This window comes from Castor canadensis, chromosome 4, assembly GCF_047511655.1.
Source record: "Castor canadensis chromosome 4, mCasCan1.hap1v2, whole genome shotgun sequence".
Classification (NCBI taxonomy): domain Eukaryota; kingdom Metazoa; phylum Chordata; class Mammalia; order Rodentia; family Castoridae; genus Castor; species Castor canadensis.
This window is the reverse complement of record NC_133389.1, coordinates 29,174,779-29,189,891: the sequence shown is the minus strand read 5'-3', so window position 1 is coordinate 29,189,891 and position 15,113 is coordinate 29,174,779. Positions and strand designations below refer to the sequence as shown.

Sequence of the window (15,113 nt, the reverse complement as noted above, 5' to 3'; positions counted from 1 at the left end):
CGATAGAATTATGTTGAAGGAATGTGCATACCTTAATTAAAAATTCTTTATTTCCAAAGATGCTAATGATCACCTGCACCTTCAGCACAGACTCTTCTGTGGAGAGCCTTGCCTTCAGGATAATGGCTGCTCACCCATCAGGATGGTTGCTGCTGAAGGTTGGGGTGGATATGACAGTTTCTTAAAATAAGATACAATGAGGTTTGTCACTTGATTGACTGTTCCCTTCACAAAAGATTTCTCTGGAGCATGTGATGCTGTTTGATAGCATCTTACCCACAGTAGGACTTCTTTTGCAATTGGAGTCAGTCCTCTCAAATCTTAACACTGCTTTGTCAACTAACATTATTTTCTATTTACTGTTCTAAATCCCTGCTGTCGTTTCAACAGCATTCATAGCATCTTCACCCGCAGTAGATTCTATCTTAGGAACTTTCTTTCCTCATTCACAAGGTGCAACTCATCCACTAAAATTATATCAAGAGATTGTAGCAATTCAGTCACAACTCCACACCCAGTTCTAGCTCTCTTGCTATTTTTCCCATGGCTGCAGTTTCTCCCTCTGCTGTCTCAAAGGAATTCATGAGGGTTGGAATTAACTTCTTCCATACTTTTGTTTATTTATTTATATATTTTTTGGCAGCACTTGGGTTTGAACTCATGGCCTAACACTTGGCACTCTTACCACTTGAGCCATATTGCCAGCCTTTTTTTTTTGTGATGGGTTTTTTTTTTGAGATAGAATCTTAGGAACTGTTTTCCTGGGGCTTATTTCGAAAGGTGATCCTCTTGATCTCTGCCTCCTGAGTAGCTAGGATTACAACCATGAGCCATACTCTATATACCAGCACCTGGCCATAATCCTGTCAATGTTGATATTTTGACTTCTCCCTCCCTTAAGTCATGAGCATTCTTTTTTTCTTTTCTCTTCCTTTCTTCCCTCCTCCCTTCCCTCATTTCTTTTTTCCTTCTCTTCCTTCCTTCCTTCCTTCTTTCTTTTTGAGACAGGATCTCACTATGTAGCCCAGGCTGACTTTAAAATCTTAATCCACATTGTCTCAGATTCTTGTGTACTGGGATTACAGGTCTGTGTCATCACACCCAGTTTCATAGATTTCTTTTTTCAGATGGGGGTTTGAACCCAGGGCCTACACCTTAAGCCACTCCACCAGCCCTTTTTTGTGATGGGTGTTTTCGAAACAGGGTCTGGAGAACTATTTGCCCTGGCTGGCCTCAAACCACGGTCCTCTGATTTCTGCCTCCTGAGTAGCTGAGATTATAGGCATGAGCCACCGGTACCCCACTCATATGTTCTTAATGGCATGTGGAATGTTGAGTACTTTCCAGAAGGTTTTCAATTTACTTTTCCCAGATCTATCAGAGGAAGCACTATCTATGGCAGCTATAGCCTTAGGAAATGTATTTCTTAAATAGACTTGCGAGTCAAAATTACTCTTTGGTCCACAGACTATGGAATGGATGTAGTGTTAGCAGGTATGAAAACAACATTAATATCATTATACGTTTCCATCAGAGACATTAGGTGGTCAGGGGCATTGTTTATGAGCAGTAATATTTTGAAAAGAATATTTTTTCTGAGTAGTAGGTCTTAACAGTGGGTTTCAAATATTCATGAACCCATGTTGTAAACAGATGTACTGTCCCTCAAATGTTGTTGTTCCATGTATAGAGAGTAAGCAGAGGAGTTTTTTTTTTTTTGTAATTCTTAAGGGCCCTGGAACTTTTGGAATGGTAAATGAGAACTACTTTCAACTTAAGACACCTGCACATTAGCCCCTACCAGGAGAGCCAATCCCTTGAAACTGTGAAGCCAGGCATTGACTTTTCCTCTACAGCTATGAAATACTAAATGGCATACTATCAATAGAAGGCTGTTTGTGCTACATTGAAAATCTGCTGTTCAGTGTGGTCACCTTCATCAAAGATCTTAGCTCCACAGATAATTTGCCTCATTTTCTATATCAGTATTTTGTGCTTCACATTGAATTTTTATATTATGAAGTCAGCGTCTTTCTTTAGACCTCACAAGCCAACCTCTGCTTATTTCAGAGTTTTCTTCTTTAGTTTCCCCATCTCACTCAGCCTTCACAGAATAGCCTTGTTACAGATTAGGATTTGCCTTAAAGGAATGTTGTGGTTGGTTTGATTTTCTATCCAGACCATATCAGCAGGTAGACTGTTCTGATTTCTTAACATTTGTGTGTTCACTGGAGTAGCACTTTTAATTTCCTTCAAGAACTTTCTTTTGTGTTCACAACTTGGCTTACTGGTGCAAGAGGTCTAACTTTTGACCTATCTCAGCTTTTGATATGCCTTCCTGACTAAGCGTAATCATCTCTAGCTTTTGATTTAAAGAGACGTATGACTCCTCCTTTACTTGAACACTTAGAGGCCATTGTAGGTTATTATTATAAGATTAATTTTAATATTGTCATTCTCCAGGAATAGAGAGGCCAAGCAGTAGAGCAGTCAGAACACATACAACATTTATGGATTAAATTCTCTGTTTTATTTCAGCATAGTTTGTGGCGCCCCAAAACAATTACAAAAGTAGCATCAAAGATCACTAATCACAGATCATCATAACAGGTAAAATAAAGAGAATTACCAAAATATAACACAGAGACATGAAGTGAGCACCTGTTTTAGAAGAATGGTGCTGATAGACTTGCTTGACACAGGGTTGCCACAAACCTTCAACTTGTAAAAGAAAAAAAAGTCTTTTTTAAGTTTAATAAAGTGAAGCACAATAAAATAAAGTATTCCTGTAATCATGTAGCATATTTTCTGATACTTCAGATGTCTAATAAGTTATAGCTATGATGACTTATAAGATAGTGGTCAGCAATTTCAAACAGCATCAAGTTTGAATAAGATAAAGGATGTAAAATAACCTGCAGATGAATTTCCCAATAAGGAAGTTTTGGGCGACTTTACCAAGAACTGCTTTAAAGAAGAGGGAGTAGAATATGTTGAAAAGTGAGGTGAAGAAATGAGGAAGAAGATAGCTAGTCCTTTCAGAAAACTCAAAGTGAATGAAAGAAGTGATTTGATTCAATACTTAGCTGATGAGAACTTTAAAAAAAATTAAGACTTAAATATTTTGTATCTTGAGGAGAGAAAGTAGATGAAGAAGACCTAAGTGAGTGATGCAGGGATAGTTTGGAATAGGATCCACGGCAATACAGAAGGGAAAGCAGAGAAGCATAGACCAGTTAATACATTAAGAAAATGGAGCAGAGGAAAACAGACTCCATGCTTTTCTGCTCCTACTGAAAATTGGAATAATAAAAGAAAAATGAAAAAAAAAAAAAAAAGAAAATTGGTTTGATTCAAAGAAGTTGGAGGAGAAAAGTTGAATGCACAGTTGGCGTCCAGAAAGCCTCGGACAGCCACAGTGTTCATAGCAGATTGATTCAGTCTGGGTCACATACAATTTCAAAGAAAAAACAGGAAGGGATTTCAAACCTTTACCTTAATGGGGGTTAAGAGGGAATGTCAAAACATAGTCCTGGCTCACTTTAAAGGCCTACTGAATAACTGTCAAAACAAAGGAAAACACGATGGCACATAATTTTGGGTAGCTTGCATTTTAGACTGTATTAGGAGAACCAAAGCAATTGCAAAACCCACCCCCACGCTCTACCAATCATTCCCTCTCGGTCACTTGATTGGCTAGGACTACGCCAATGCTCTGCTTTAATTTGGTCAGTTAAACATTGATTGACGGAATAAAGAATCCATCTCTGGCTAGTGATTGGCTGAGCTGTCTAAGCGTTAGCCAATCTGGGAAGGGGCGGGCCGGTTAAGCTTCGGGTTTCTCACAGCAGCGTTCCTTAGCTGTTCTGGTCAGTCTAGTAACCGGCTTCTTTTCACTCTTCTCTACGGCCCTTACACAGTGTCTGATGGAGCTTTCTTACCAGACTCTCAAACTCACGCATCACGCGCGGGAAGCGGTAAGGAAAGTATATACAACCCCCCCCCACCCCAAAAAATCCCAAACCCAAAACCAAAAAAACCTGTACCAGGAATTCAAGTCTCCGAGTTGCCCAAGGCGGGTTAGAGTGCGTTCGGTAGTTATGGCGACAGAGGCCGCGGCTCAAACGGCGCAAGCGCATTGAGAGGCCCTAGGCTCTGCTGGTCAAGTACTGGGCTGACTTGAGACCGACATCCAGCAAGGACAAATCAGAGGAGCGGGTTTGCTGACTGGGACGTCGGTTTGTTTCTGATGAAACTGGGTATTGAAGGGGAGGTATTAGATAGGCTGAATCTTGAGGTGAGGTTTAGGAGTGGTCAAAATGAGATTGTTGAAAGGCAGAAAAGCCCTGACCTGAGTTGAAATCTTGAATTCTGGTACCGACTCGCGACTGTCAAGGCATTTAATTCCCCTCTCAGCTCCTGTTTCTCCATTTGAAAGTAAGGGAATTGGACTGTAATCCTTTTCACACGAAGATTAGATGAACTTTTGAATACATTCCGTGGTTTCCTGTGGTCTGCGTCATCTGTTACTGGCCAGCAATACTTTACACAACAGCGAACTTGAATTGAGAGCATGTTATATGCTAGGCACTGGGGAGATAAAAACAATGTTTTGGGGTGGGAAAGGATGAATAAAATTAAAGTTGAAAACATAACAATATCTGGGGCCCACTGTTAGAGATTCAGATAACTAGTTTGGGATAGTTTATCAAATTTTTGTTGATGTTTCGTTTTGTGAGGCAGTGTTTTGCTGTATAGCCCAGGCTATCCTTGAACTTGCTCTGCAGCCCTCGAATCTCCCAAGTGCTGGGATTACAAGCGTGAACCACCAGGCCTGGCTTATCAATATTTTAAAAAAAGATTTAACAAGTTGTTATATGTAGCAAAGGTTATGAGCCAGTGTAATAGTATCCCCACCTTTTAAAAAATAATAATACAAAAAAAATAGATAACGGTTTGGTATCCCCTCTACCTACCAGTCTGTGTCCCTTTCTGTCCAAGTTCTAGAAAGTTTTGGCTGGATTTGTTGTGGCTACTTCTTCATCTATGATTTTTACTTAAGCCCATTCCAATCTGAGCTGAACTACTCACATCAGCATGAAAAAAGGTTGCCATTTAATAAAGCAGTTTCTTAGGCCTCACAAAGACTTATTGAAACAGAAACTCTAGGAGGAGGTCTTGAAACTTGCATAGAAAAAAATAAAAAGAAACTTGCATTGTAAACACACACTCCAAGCTTGAAAACTCCACAGCCCGATACGATCTTATATGTCTTCATGACTTTAATACCATCCATATGCCAAAAACTCCTCCAAACTAACTCTGGACTAGACTTCTTTGCTCAGCCCCAGACCCATGTCCTAGAAGATGAACTATGGAGAGGACAATCAATGAGTCAGCTGATTATTTGACATATCTGGTGGTATATCTGCATCTTGACTTGTTAAATACTTAACTTTTAGCCTTACTATCTAAAACCTGTATCTTTTCCATCTTCCCCAGTCTGGGAATGTGAAACCATATGCCCAAATGTTGAAATATGAATTCTCAGAATATCTATAGCTCCTTCCTTCTAGTCATTCTCTCCAATCTTTACATAAGGAATATCAACAAATCTTGTTGATTCTACTTCTATAATGTTTTTAATATTCCATGTTTCCACAGCCACTGTCCTGATGCAAGCTCCCATAATCTCTCAGCTGAACCACTTCAATAGCCTCTTAGCTATTCTCTGATGGTTTTCACCTCTCCTTAGTTTATTCTTTATTCAGTGATCAGAGTGATCTTCTTAAATTGCATCTGTCTCCATAGAATCCTCTTAATGAATTTCCATTATACTTGGGATAAATCCAAAACCTTGACAGTACCTACAAAACACTGCAGTGACAAAACCCACCTTCTCCTTCTAGGCTCTTTTGCCTCCTGCAGCTCTAGTCACATTCTCTCTGATCTGACATGTCTCCAAACTCCATAGAGCTTGTACCACACACAATTCCATTGCATTTAATTGTCATTACTTAATTTATTTTTCCTTTGTGGTACTAGGATTTGAACTCAGGGCCTCACGCTTGCTAGGGAAGTACTCTTAACACTTGAGCCACTCTGCCAGCCTGAATTGTCAAGTTATATTATTATCTGTTGCCTGTATGTAGTATAGACTCTCAAATGGATTTCCTGTAACTTGAAGGTCGAGAGCTAAGTCATATATTTTTATTTTAGTCTCTAGATGGTGCTGAGAGCAATATTTAGGTATGCTCACTGATGGCTACATCTCTTGGGTCAAGGACAAGGAATTGTGCTGATTTGGATTCTGGGAAAGGGAAAATAGCAGAGGTGGAGGAAGTGAGCTGGTGAGTTGTGTATAAAGAGAACTGTCCACAAGAAATTTGATTGCCTACATCAGTTACTGCATTAGGATTTCTGGAATATTTCTTTTTTATTTGGTTGAATTTGCTGCTTCACGTTATTTATTTTTACATTTATTTTCAATTTGATTTTGTTTGTTTGTTTTGAGACAGGGTCTTGCCATGTAATGAGGCTGGCCTTGAACTCATGTGCCACCCAGGCTGGCCTCAAACTTGCAATCTTTCTACTTCAACCTTCTGAGTGCTGGGATTATACCATACCTGGCTCTCAATTTGATTTTGTTTTGAATTTATCAGTTATTTAATTAGGTTTTTGGTAACAAGTTTAGAACACCACTTTGTGAGGCTAGATCCCATTTGTTAGGTCAAAAACAGACTGTATGTAGTCCTGGAGCTGAGGAACATCTTTGATTTTTGGTAAAATCTGTGTGTCTACAGCTTCCTGATCAAGCTTGCACTGCTGTGTAATCTTGTCTTTCTCTTTCTCTTTGTCAAAGATCTTGACTTCCTGGTACCTGGGCTTCTGCAGCTGCTTCTTAAAGTATGCATCAGTGAGATGTTTGGAGATTTTCACCTGCTGACATCAATTTTTGTGGACTTGTGATGACAAATATCTGTTGTTTTCTACACAGAGGAACTTGATTAAGGGAAAGAAGTCCAGTCACATAGCAAGCCACTGCTCACTTGTTTCTGGGAAACCGCTCTCTTGCCCCTGTGGTGCCTAGTGAGGATGGTTAGAATGGTTCCTGGAGTGATGCCTGTGCGAAGTTTCCTTACATATTGACAGAAAGGCTGTTTGTTGTGGCTCAACAGCTTCCTCCGCACATCTTTAGTGGGATAATATCTAGACATTTTCAAAGCTTAACCATTTGTGTACAACCATTCTTGTCACCACCAACTAGTTTTGTAATGGTAGCAAGAAACTTCTCCTTTTTCCTTTTCAACCTTGGATTTGGTAGCAGAGTACAGAGTCCTCTTTTACGTGGTCTTTATGGAATACATAGCAGATCAGGAGGATCTGCCAATTCCTCCAACTAGGACTGGGTTTTGGCTGAAATGGGGCCTCCCTTTCTTGGGCTTTTTACCCTGAGAGGATCCTTCTTCTTTTTTTTTTTTTTTGTCTTTTAGAGGGGGATCCTTCTTAACCTTGCCATAGGCATCAGACTTCTTGGCGTTAGGTTTCTTCTTAGTGTCCAGCTTCCTAGCTTTTTCACCTGCCATCAAGATGGGAAAGAGCTCAACTTGATTTTTTTTGGTAGTACTGGGATTTGAACTCAGGGCCTGATGCTGGCTAGGCAGGTGCTCTACCACATGAGCGACTCCATCAGTCCTTTCTTTGGGAATTCGATATTTTTTGAGATAGAGTCTAAGTAACTATTTTCCTGGGCTGGCTTTGAACCTCAGTCCTTATCTCTGTCTCCTGAGTAGCTAGGATTACACTGGTGCCCAGACTTATTACACTCCCCCCACCCCAGAACAATCTTTATTTACATTTTATTAAGTGCCTACTAGGTACAAAGAATCATGCCGGTTGCTGTTTGAGGGGTTGTTCCAGAGAAATGGATATTTTAAGAAATTGATTAATATCTAAAAGGTAACTTCCTGGGCGTTGAGTTTAAATTATGCACTTGTCTCTCAAATGTTTATATATTCAAATTCAGTTTTAAATACAGTTATTTATTGGGACTTGCTAAGGCCTTGTGGCTGAGCATAAGAATGAGTGTTAAATGCTTTTGACTTCTTATCTTGGTTTTCACTTGACTAACCACTTAGGTACATGTGCTATTATTTAATCACTAATTCATACAATGGAACTATTAGTGCCCTATCTCTCAAGTGTGGTTCTGGTGTTTAGAGATACCCATGCATGGGACCAATGACCTTGTATTTATTCTTAGCTTCACTTGGCTTTCACGTATCCTAGTCTCCTACTTTTCCACTTTTCTTCCTGATCTCCTTCTCTGCCCCATAAATTCTTGTTCTTTAGCATCTAATTTGTCTCTCTTGGTCAGCCCTCTCAGCAGTGTGACGAAGTGTCCCTCCTTGATGCAGGGAACAGAAATTACCACATCATCTTTATTCCACAAAGTTGCAATTAATTACTTTTTAATGCCCGACCATGTACCCTACAATCAAATATTTATTGGTTGGTTCTTCCCACTAATCCAGTGGTCCATAAACTCCTTATGGGAAAGGACTTTGGCAAGTCTCCCCCCACTTTACTCATTCTTTTTTTTTTTCTTTTTTTGTGGTCCTGGAGCTAGAAGAGAGGATCTCTTGCATGGTAGCTGGGTAAGCGATCTACCACTGAGACTGAGATAACTAGTAAATTGATCATGCTTTTGCCTGGCCTCTGTTGTTTTCTTAAGTATGAAGCAGGAGAGTTTATTGAGAGAGAAAAAGTGTAAAGCAGGAAAGTAGAACCGTCAGAGTTGGGGAGATCCCAAGAGAGGGTGCCCCTTAGACTCTGTTTTTAATGCGCACAATAAATACTTGGAATGTTTAGAAAATTCAGTTCCTGATGCACTAATTTTGGCATGGGGTCTGTGACAGTCACTTTTATGTGTCAACTAGTTAGTGCAATGGAGTACCCAGACATTTGGGTATCCCAATAGAGTAGACATTATTCTGGTTTGTCTGTGAAGGTGTTTCTGGAAGCTATTAATATTTCAATCAGTAAACTGGAAAACACTGATTGCCCTCATTAGTAGGATGTGCCTTATTCATTCAGTTCAAGAAGTGAATATACATGTACAAAAATAAGAGAAAAAAAGACCGACCTTCTCACAAGTAAGAGGATAGTCCTTCTACCTGATATTTTTTTCAAGTTGCACATGATTTCTTACTTCCTGTATGTAGACTTGAATGAAAATATTGGCTGGGTCTTTTTATTTATTTTTTTTCAGTTGCACAGATTTTAGTATTGGAGGGGGTTTCTAAAACCAATTCCCCATGGATACTAAGTATGTCTCTGTGCCTGTGTGCCTTCATGCATGTGTACATGATCTTACTGGTTCTCTCTGGAGAATCCTGACAGATACAGGTTTCAATCACAAGCTACAGTTTAATACTGTAGCAAAAAGCTGGATGGACAATTGCTGAGTTTAAATTTAGTGTTTAATTAATATAAGACTATATCCAATCTGTATACTTCTGCAACTTCCTTCTTTTCAGACAGAACGTAAGAATTTTAAAAATTGTCTAAGGCCAAGCAAGCTATGAGGAGCAATTATTTCAACATGACAACAACATTGAACTCAAACAACTAATAACTGGTATCAATGCACAGGAATGTATTTCTTGATTGATACACACGCTCATGAGTACATGCAAAATAACACTGAAATAAAGCCATATTAATTTATACTTATTGGATGAGGGCCACCGACAAAAATGAGGGAAATCTGTTTTTACGTCAGTATTTTTTAATCTCCTAAAGGAATGTATTTTCAGTTACATTTGACTTTATATATACATACATATTTTTTTTTGGGTGGTACTAGAGTTTGTACACAGAGGCTTCCGAGCGTTAATCAAGTATTTTAACATTTGAGGCGGTATTGAGTTCCTCAGCAGAAGGGTTTAACACTCAGCCACTCCAGGAGCAGGGAATTACGGACCTTGCCAACAACATTCTGGGCTTGCTTTCATCCCTGCAAACCATCATTTTTCCCAGGTCCCATGGTTGGTACACATTTTATTATTTTCATCTGTGCATAGTCCAATCGAGGACTTGAGAATGTGTGTAGAAGAAGGCCTAGTGTAGTAAGATTGCAAATATTTCCTCCTCCTGCCTCAGCAATACAAGAACAGTATCTGCAGGGCGCTCACAATCCTGGTGCCACTGCCTGGAGTCGCCGCTCTCGGGCCTCGCGAAGCCGCAGGTACATCTCGCGCCAGGACTCTCGCTCCCGCGGCGTTTCCCCCTTAAAGTCTTTGCTGCAACGCCTTCTCCACAAGCGGTCTGTCTGTTCCACCGGAACGTGGCGAGATTTCTGCGTGCGCCAGAGCTGAGCAGGACTACAGGTCTCCCAGGCGGGCTCGGGAAGGCAGTCGGGGGTTCCCGCTCCTTCCGAGGAGCATTCCAGGAGCCCTGTCTCTTCCCGCATGTCCTGCTGGCTGCGGCGGCGGCAGCGGCGGCGGCGGAAGGAGCCCCGCTTGGAGCCAGAATACACGGGCATCTTGGAATACACTCTGCCCCCAGTAAATGCGGCCCCTTGCTCGGGTCCTTCCTCTGCCTCTGCCGCTCGATCTTCCTCTCCGTCTTGGTCTTCCTCTTCCCCTTCGTGGAGCCAAGACGGCGCTGCCGCTCCCAGTGCGTGGAAGGGGGAGCTGGCGTGGAGGGCGGGAAGGGGACTGCAGCTGGCCTGCGCCCCGGGGAAGGGGAGTGCCGGCGGCGGCATCGCCGCGGCCGCGCTGGACACCTTCTCCAGCTTGGCCGCATCGGCTTCGGCCGGCTGCGGCTTCTAGGGCTCCTCGTGTCCCTTCACCTTAGGTAATTTCCCCAGCAAGTCGGAGTCTCGGGGGCCGCTTTGGGAGGCACCTCTTGTCGGCTGTGTCTCTGCCAGTGTAGAAGTGGCAGAAGTTTTGCCAGGCGCCTTCTTTTTCTTCGGGGGCTCCTCATAGTGTAGGCAGGCCTGAAAAGACGAGGCGGGCTCCTGGAATTCTTTCTCGGTGCTTGGGCGTGGCCGGAGCCCGGGCCCTTCGTGGGAGGCCTGGGTTCCGCCTACTGCAGAGATGTCCGCTGGAGCAGCGGGTCCGGGCTCCCGCGGGGATGTGGACGGGTGCCGGGCCACCTGAGGGGGCCCCGCGGAGCCCCCCCGAGGGGCCTGAAGCCTGAGGAAGTCTGAGGAAGGAGCTGGTGCCTCTCTGGGGCGCTTCCTCCCGTGCTCTGTCGCGCCCTCGGGACTGGGAGCTCGCTTGCCAGGGGGCCCGAGCTCCCGCTGCGCGTCCGTTTCCCCGTGCTGCCGCCGCCCAGGAAGAGCATCTGCGGGGCGCTCGCCAGGAGCGACCCGGTGCTCAGGCCGCGCCTCGCGATCCAGCAGAGCCAGGATCTTCCAACGGGCGGCCAGCTCCTTGGCCAAGCTGCCCACGAGCTGGTGTTTGCGCAAGCCCCTCACCGTCTTTCGGACGCCGGTGTCGGCCAGGATGTCCCCTGTCATGGGCAAGACGGAGAGCCTCTCCAAGCACTGGCGGAGCTCGCGAGGGTCGTGGGCGTGGGTGGCCAGGCGCGCCTGCAGCTTCTGCACCGTCTGGCGAGCCCACTGGGCCGCCATCCCGCCGATGGGCGCTGGCGCGCAGCGGTGCCGGGTGGGGTGGGCGCTTTGGGCGGCCTCCGCACGGGAGCTTGGTGGAGTTCGCTGGGAGTCGCTCCTGCGGCGGCGAGCTGGGCGGCAGGTGGGCCCTGGGGCGTGCCAGGTACGGTGGTGGGGTTCAGCACCGGGAAGTGGGGTGGAGGAGGGAGGTGCCACCCGGTGTGCGCAGGCCGGTGTCCTCGGTGTCCTCGGCGACGGTAAAGGCTGCGGCGGCACGGGCGGGCGGCCTGGTGCACGGAGCCGGGAGACAGGCCCTGTGGCGGCGGCAAGCAGCTGCGCGGTGGGGTGTGCTGTCCCTCAAGCAAAAGAGCCCCGGGCGTCCAGGCCCAGGCCGGCCTTATATAGCCAGCAGGCCCCGCCCCCTGCGGGGCGGAGCCTGTGAGCCACGCCCTCGACGGACACCTGTGAGGCCCGCGTTCCTGGACCCGCGGCTGATGCCTGCCTCGGGAGTCCCCAGGGACCCAGGGGGTTCCCCTCCGCTTCCACTACCCCACTGCCACTGCTGGTGTCACCTAGTCACCGCCAGTGGATTGAGCCATCGCCAGTGACCACCCCAGCTCCAGCTTCCTGGAGTTCCCTCTCCCCCTTTTACAGAGGAGGAAGCCCAAAGCCCAGGCTGGGTCAAGGGGGTTGGGGGTGGGGAGGAGAGGTCCACTTCCGTTGCAGGCAGCCCACCTAAGAGGACTCGCTACGGGAAAGGGAACTGAATCCCAATTGCCCTGCGGTCCCCTTGTGAACCGGGGAATGGAGGCCCAGAGAGGCAAGGGAATGGATGTGTCCCCAACACCCAGAAGCTGAGACCCTGAAGGGCAAGGGGAGGGTCTTCCGTGTCCGCTGTGCGTCCCTAGGCGTCATCACTTCTATTCCTTCCGAGTGAAGGAGGGAAGGGAACGACCACCGTTTGTGAGGACCCTGAGGGTCAGCAGTGGGGCCTGAGTCAGAAGAGGCCAGGGAAGACACCCCAAGGGGCATGAGGACCTTCGCCCCCACCCCGGAAAGAACTCCATGCCACTGCCCTGGAGGTGTACTTCCTCCCAGTCCTCCCTGAAGTTGTGGGCCAGAAGTGGGTCTCACCCAGTTTCGCCCCAGAGGATCAGAGCCTAGCAGGTCTCCGGAAGTGCACCTGGCCTCACCTCTCTCCAAGAAACTGGGCAAAGAGCAGGGTGGGTCTGCTTTTTTTTTTTTTTTTTGCCATTTCGTCTTTCCAGCTCTCTGCAGCCATTCTTCCCTGCAGACAGTCAGCCAGTTAGCCAGTTCCTTGCATCTTTCTGACGCCACTCTGCAGCGGTCGGCCTGGGCGCGTGTTCACCATCCATGGGTATTACCACCCGCTCACCCCCTTCCTCCCCGACCACACCGCCCCCCCATCCCTCCCCGGCCTCACTAAATCCCCTTCCCTTTGGTGTTAAGGACACCCCAAACTTAGATTTGGTTAGATCCGAAAGGCACCGACGACGGCTGTCACCGTTTGGCTATCCATACTCTGAGTGACATAAGTTTTGAGGTTCTAACGTGGTGCCCTGTGCCTGCTGCTCACTGATCAAGTGTGCGTGAACCAACGTGGGCGTCCTGAGAGTGGGCAAGATGATCATGATCCCTAAGAGAAAAGAGGAGAGGAGAGGACCTCCCTCTCCATCCGGACCCTCCCAAGTACACACAGGTGTTTACCAAAAGTGTGTATATGGGCGAGTCCTCTCTCATCCTTTCCCTTCTCTCTCTTGGTTTCCTTTGTTGGTTTGTTCGCTTGCTTGAATGGCTGGATGGATGCATGGATGGATGGTGGTTTTGGAGACAGGACCTGTAGTCCAGGCTGGCCTTGAACTTCCTATCCTGCTGGCTACTCCTCCCCAGCACACCCGTGATGCCCTCTGGGCACTTTTTGTCTGTCCTTCTGTCTGTCCAGAGCTTGTTGACACGGAGAAGATGGAAGCGGGCTCTCAGGCAGCAGGGCATCTTCTGAGACTGGTCTGGAGAGCATATTTGGTCCTCTCTGCTTGGTCCTGCCTCACGCCCTGTGGGCAGCAACACGGGAGGCTGGCCCTCGCCGACCCAATCTTGACGGACCCTGCTAGGCCGATTGCTCCAGGGGCCCTGGTCTGCTTTCCCGTGGCCGCTGGTTGCAGAGGTTGTGCTTTGGCCCGCTGAGATTCTCCCATACTGCAGTCTCTCCCTCTACAAGTAGCACCCCCCACCCCCCCCCCCCCGCTGAATGGCCACGTTTTCAATGTGCACCTCTTACCTCTCCTACAAGTTGTATCTGCCCACCCAGTGCCTAGCAACGTGTGGTCATCGGCTGTAACACACCAAGCGTGTTATCCTTTAGACTTTATTCATTCCACAGGGCAAACGTTGGACTGCCACAGTTTGCACTTTCATTACACAGAGCATCTTTGAACTCTATCAGAGTTTTGTGCCTCCCTCTCCCTCCCTTCCTCCCGCCTTTCCCCGCTCCCTTCCTCCCTGGTTCCCTCCCTGTGTTGTTTCTGTTGTTCTTGTGGTTGTTGAGATGATCTGGCTTCCTAGGTCCCCAGTCCAGTGCTGAGTCCCTCAGCACAAGGGTTTCCCTCTCAGCCACCCCAGTAGCTGGGGGTCCAGGTGCGTGCCACCATCCTGGGCTTGCTCTTGCTTTCTTCGCTGCCAGCCATCAGCCCACCCACCACCCCCAAAACTCCCCCCCCAGCCCCCCCTCCGTTCCCCTGGGTGGCACAGGTTTTATTGCTTTCATCTGTGCGTCGTGCAGTTGAGGCGTGTGCTTCATACACTGGCCTGAGGATGTGTGTTGAAGGAGGCCTGGCGTCGTGTGAGATTGCAAACCGAACTCAGTCATCAGCTAGCCAGTGCGCCCTGGCGCCACCGCCCCTTTAAGTTAGCCCGTTGAGGAGAGCGCCTAGCGCCTATGGGAGCCAGAAGAAAAGCGGAAGGAAGCCGCGAAGATGAGGGATGCCGGGTCCCACGCTGGAGACCTTCGGGCTGCGGGGTGAAGGGGATTGGGAGCCTGAGAGCTCATCATCCCCACACCCACCCGCCACCCCGCGGGGGAAGACTCAGGGTGAAGTCCTCCTGAAGTCTCACTGAGAGGAGTGTCCTGAGTTCATGGCCGGTAGGATCTGCTCTTGCAGTGCTTGTAATCTCTAAGCGTCTTGGCCATGAGCGGGGCAGCTTTCTTGGCTGTAGCTTTCCTGGTGTTGGCCGCCAGCACGGAGGGAGCGGGAGCGGGAGCCCTTGCGGCGCTCCCAGAGGCACAGGCTGGTCTCTGAGCACCTGGATTCCCGCTGGCGCTGCTGGCACCGCTGAAGCTGCTGCCTGTGCGGGATGGGGCTGTTGCCCCTGGCGACTTCTGCTGCCACCCGGCAATCTGGTCAGGTGGCTGGGCCAGAGGATTGAAGAGGATCATCTGTGTCTGTCGGCCGTGGGCCTTCTTGGCCTGTGCAGA

The 15,113-nt window shown here is 47.1% G+C and overlaps 1 pseudogene; it reads right to left on the bottom strand.

Annotated features, from left to right (window-relative positions):
- Positions 1 to 6,690: 6,690 nt before the first annotated feature.
- Positions 6,691 to 7,586, bottom strand: LOC109690069 (large ribosomal subunit protein eL6 pseudogene; annotated as a pseudogene).
- Between the last annotated feature and the right edge of the window lie 7,527 nt (positions 7,587 to 15,113).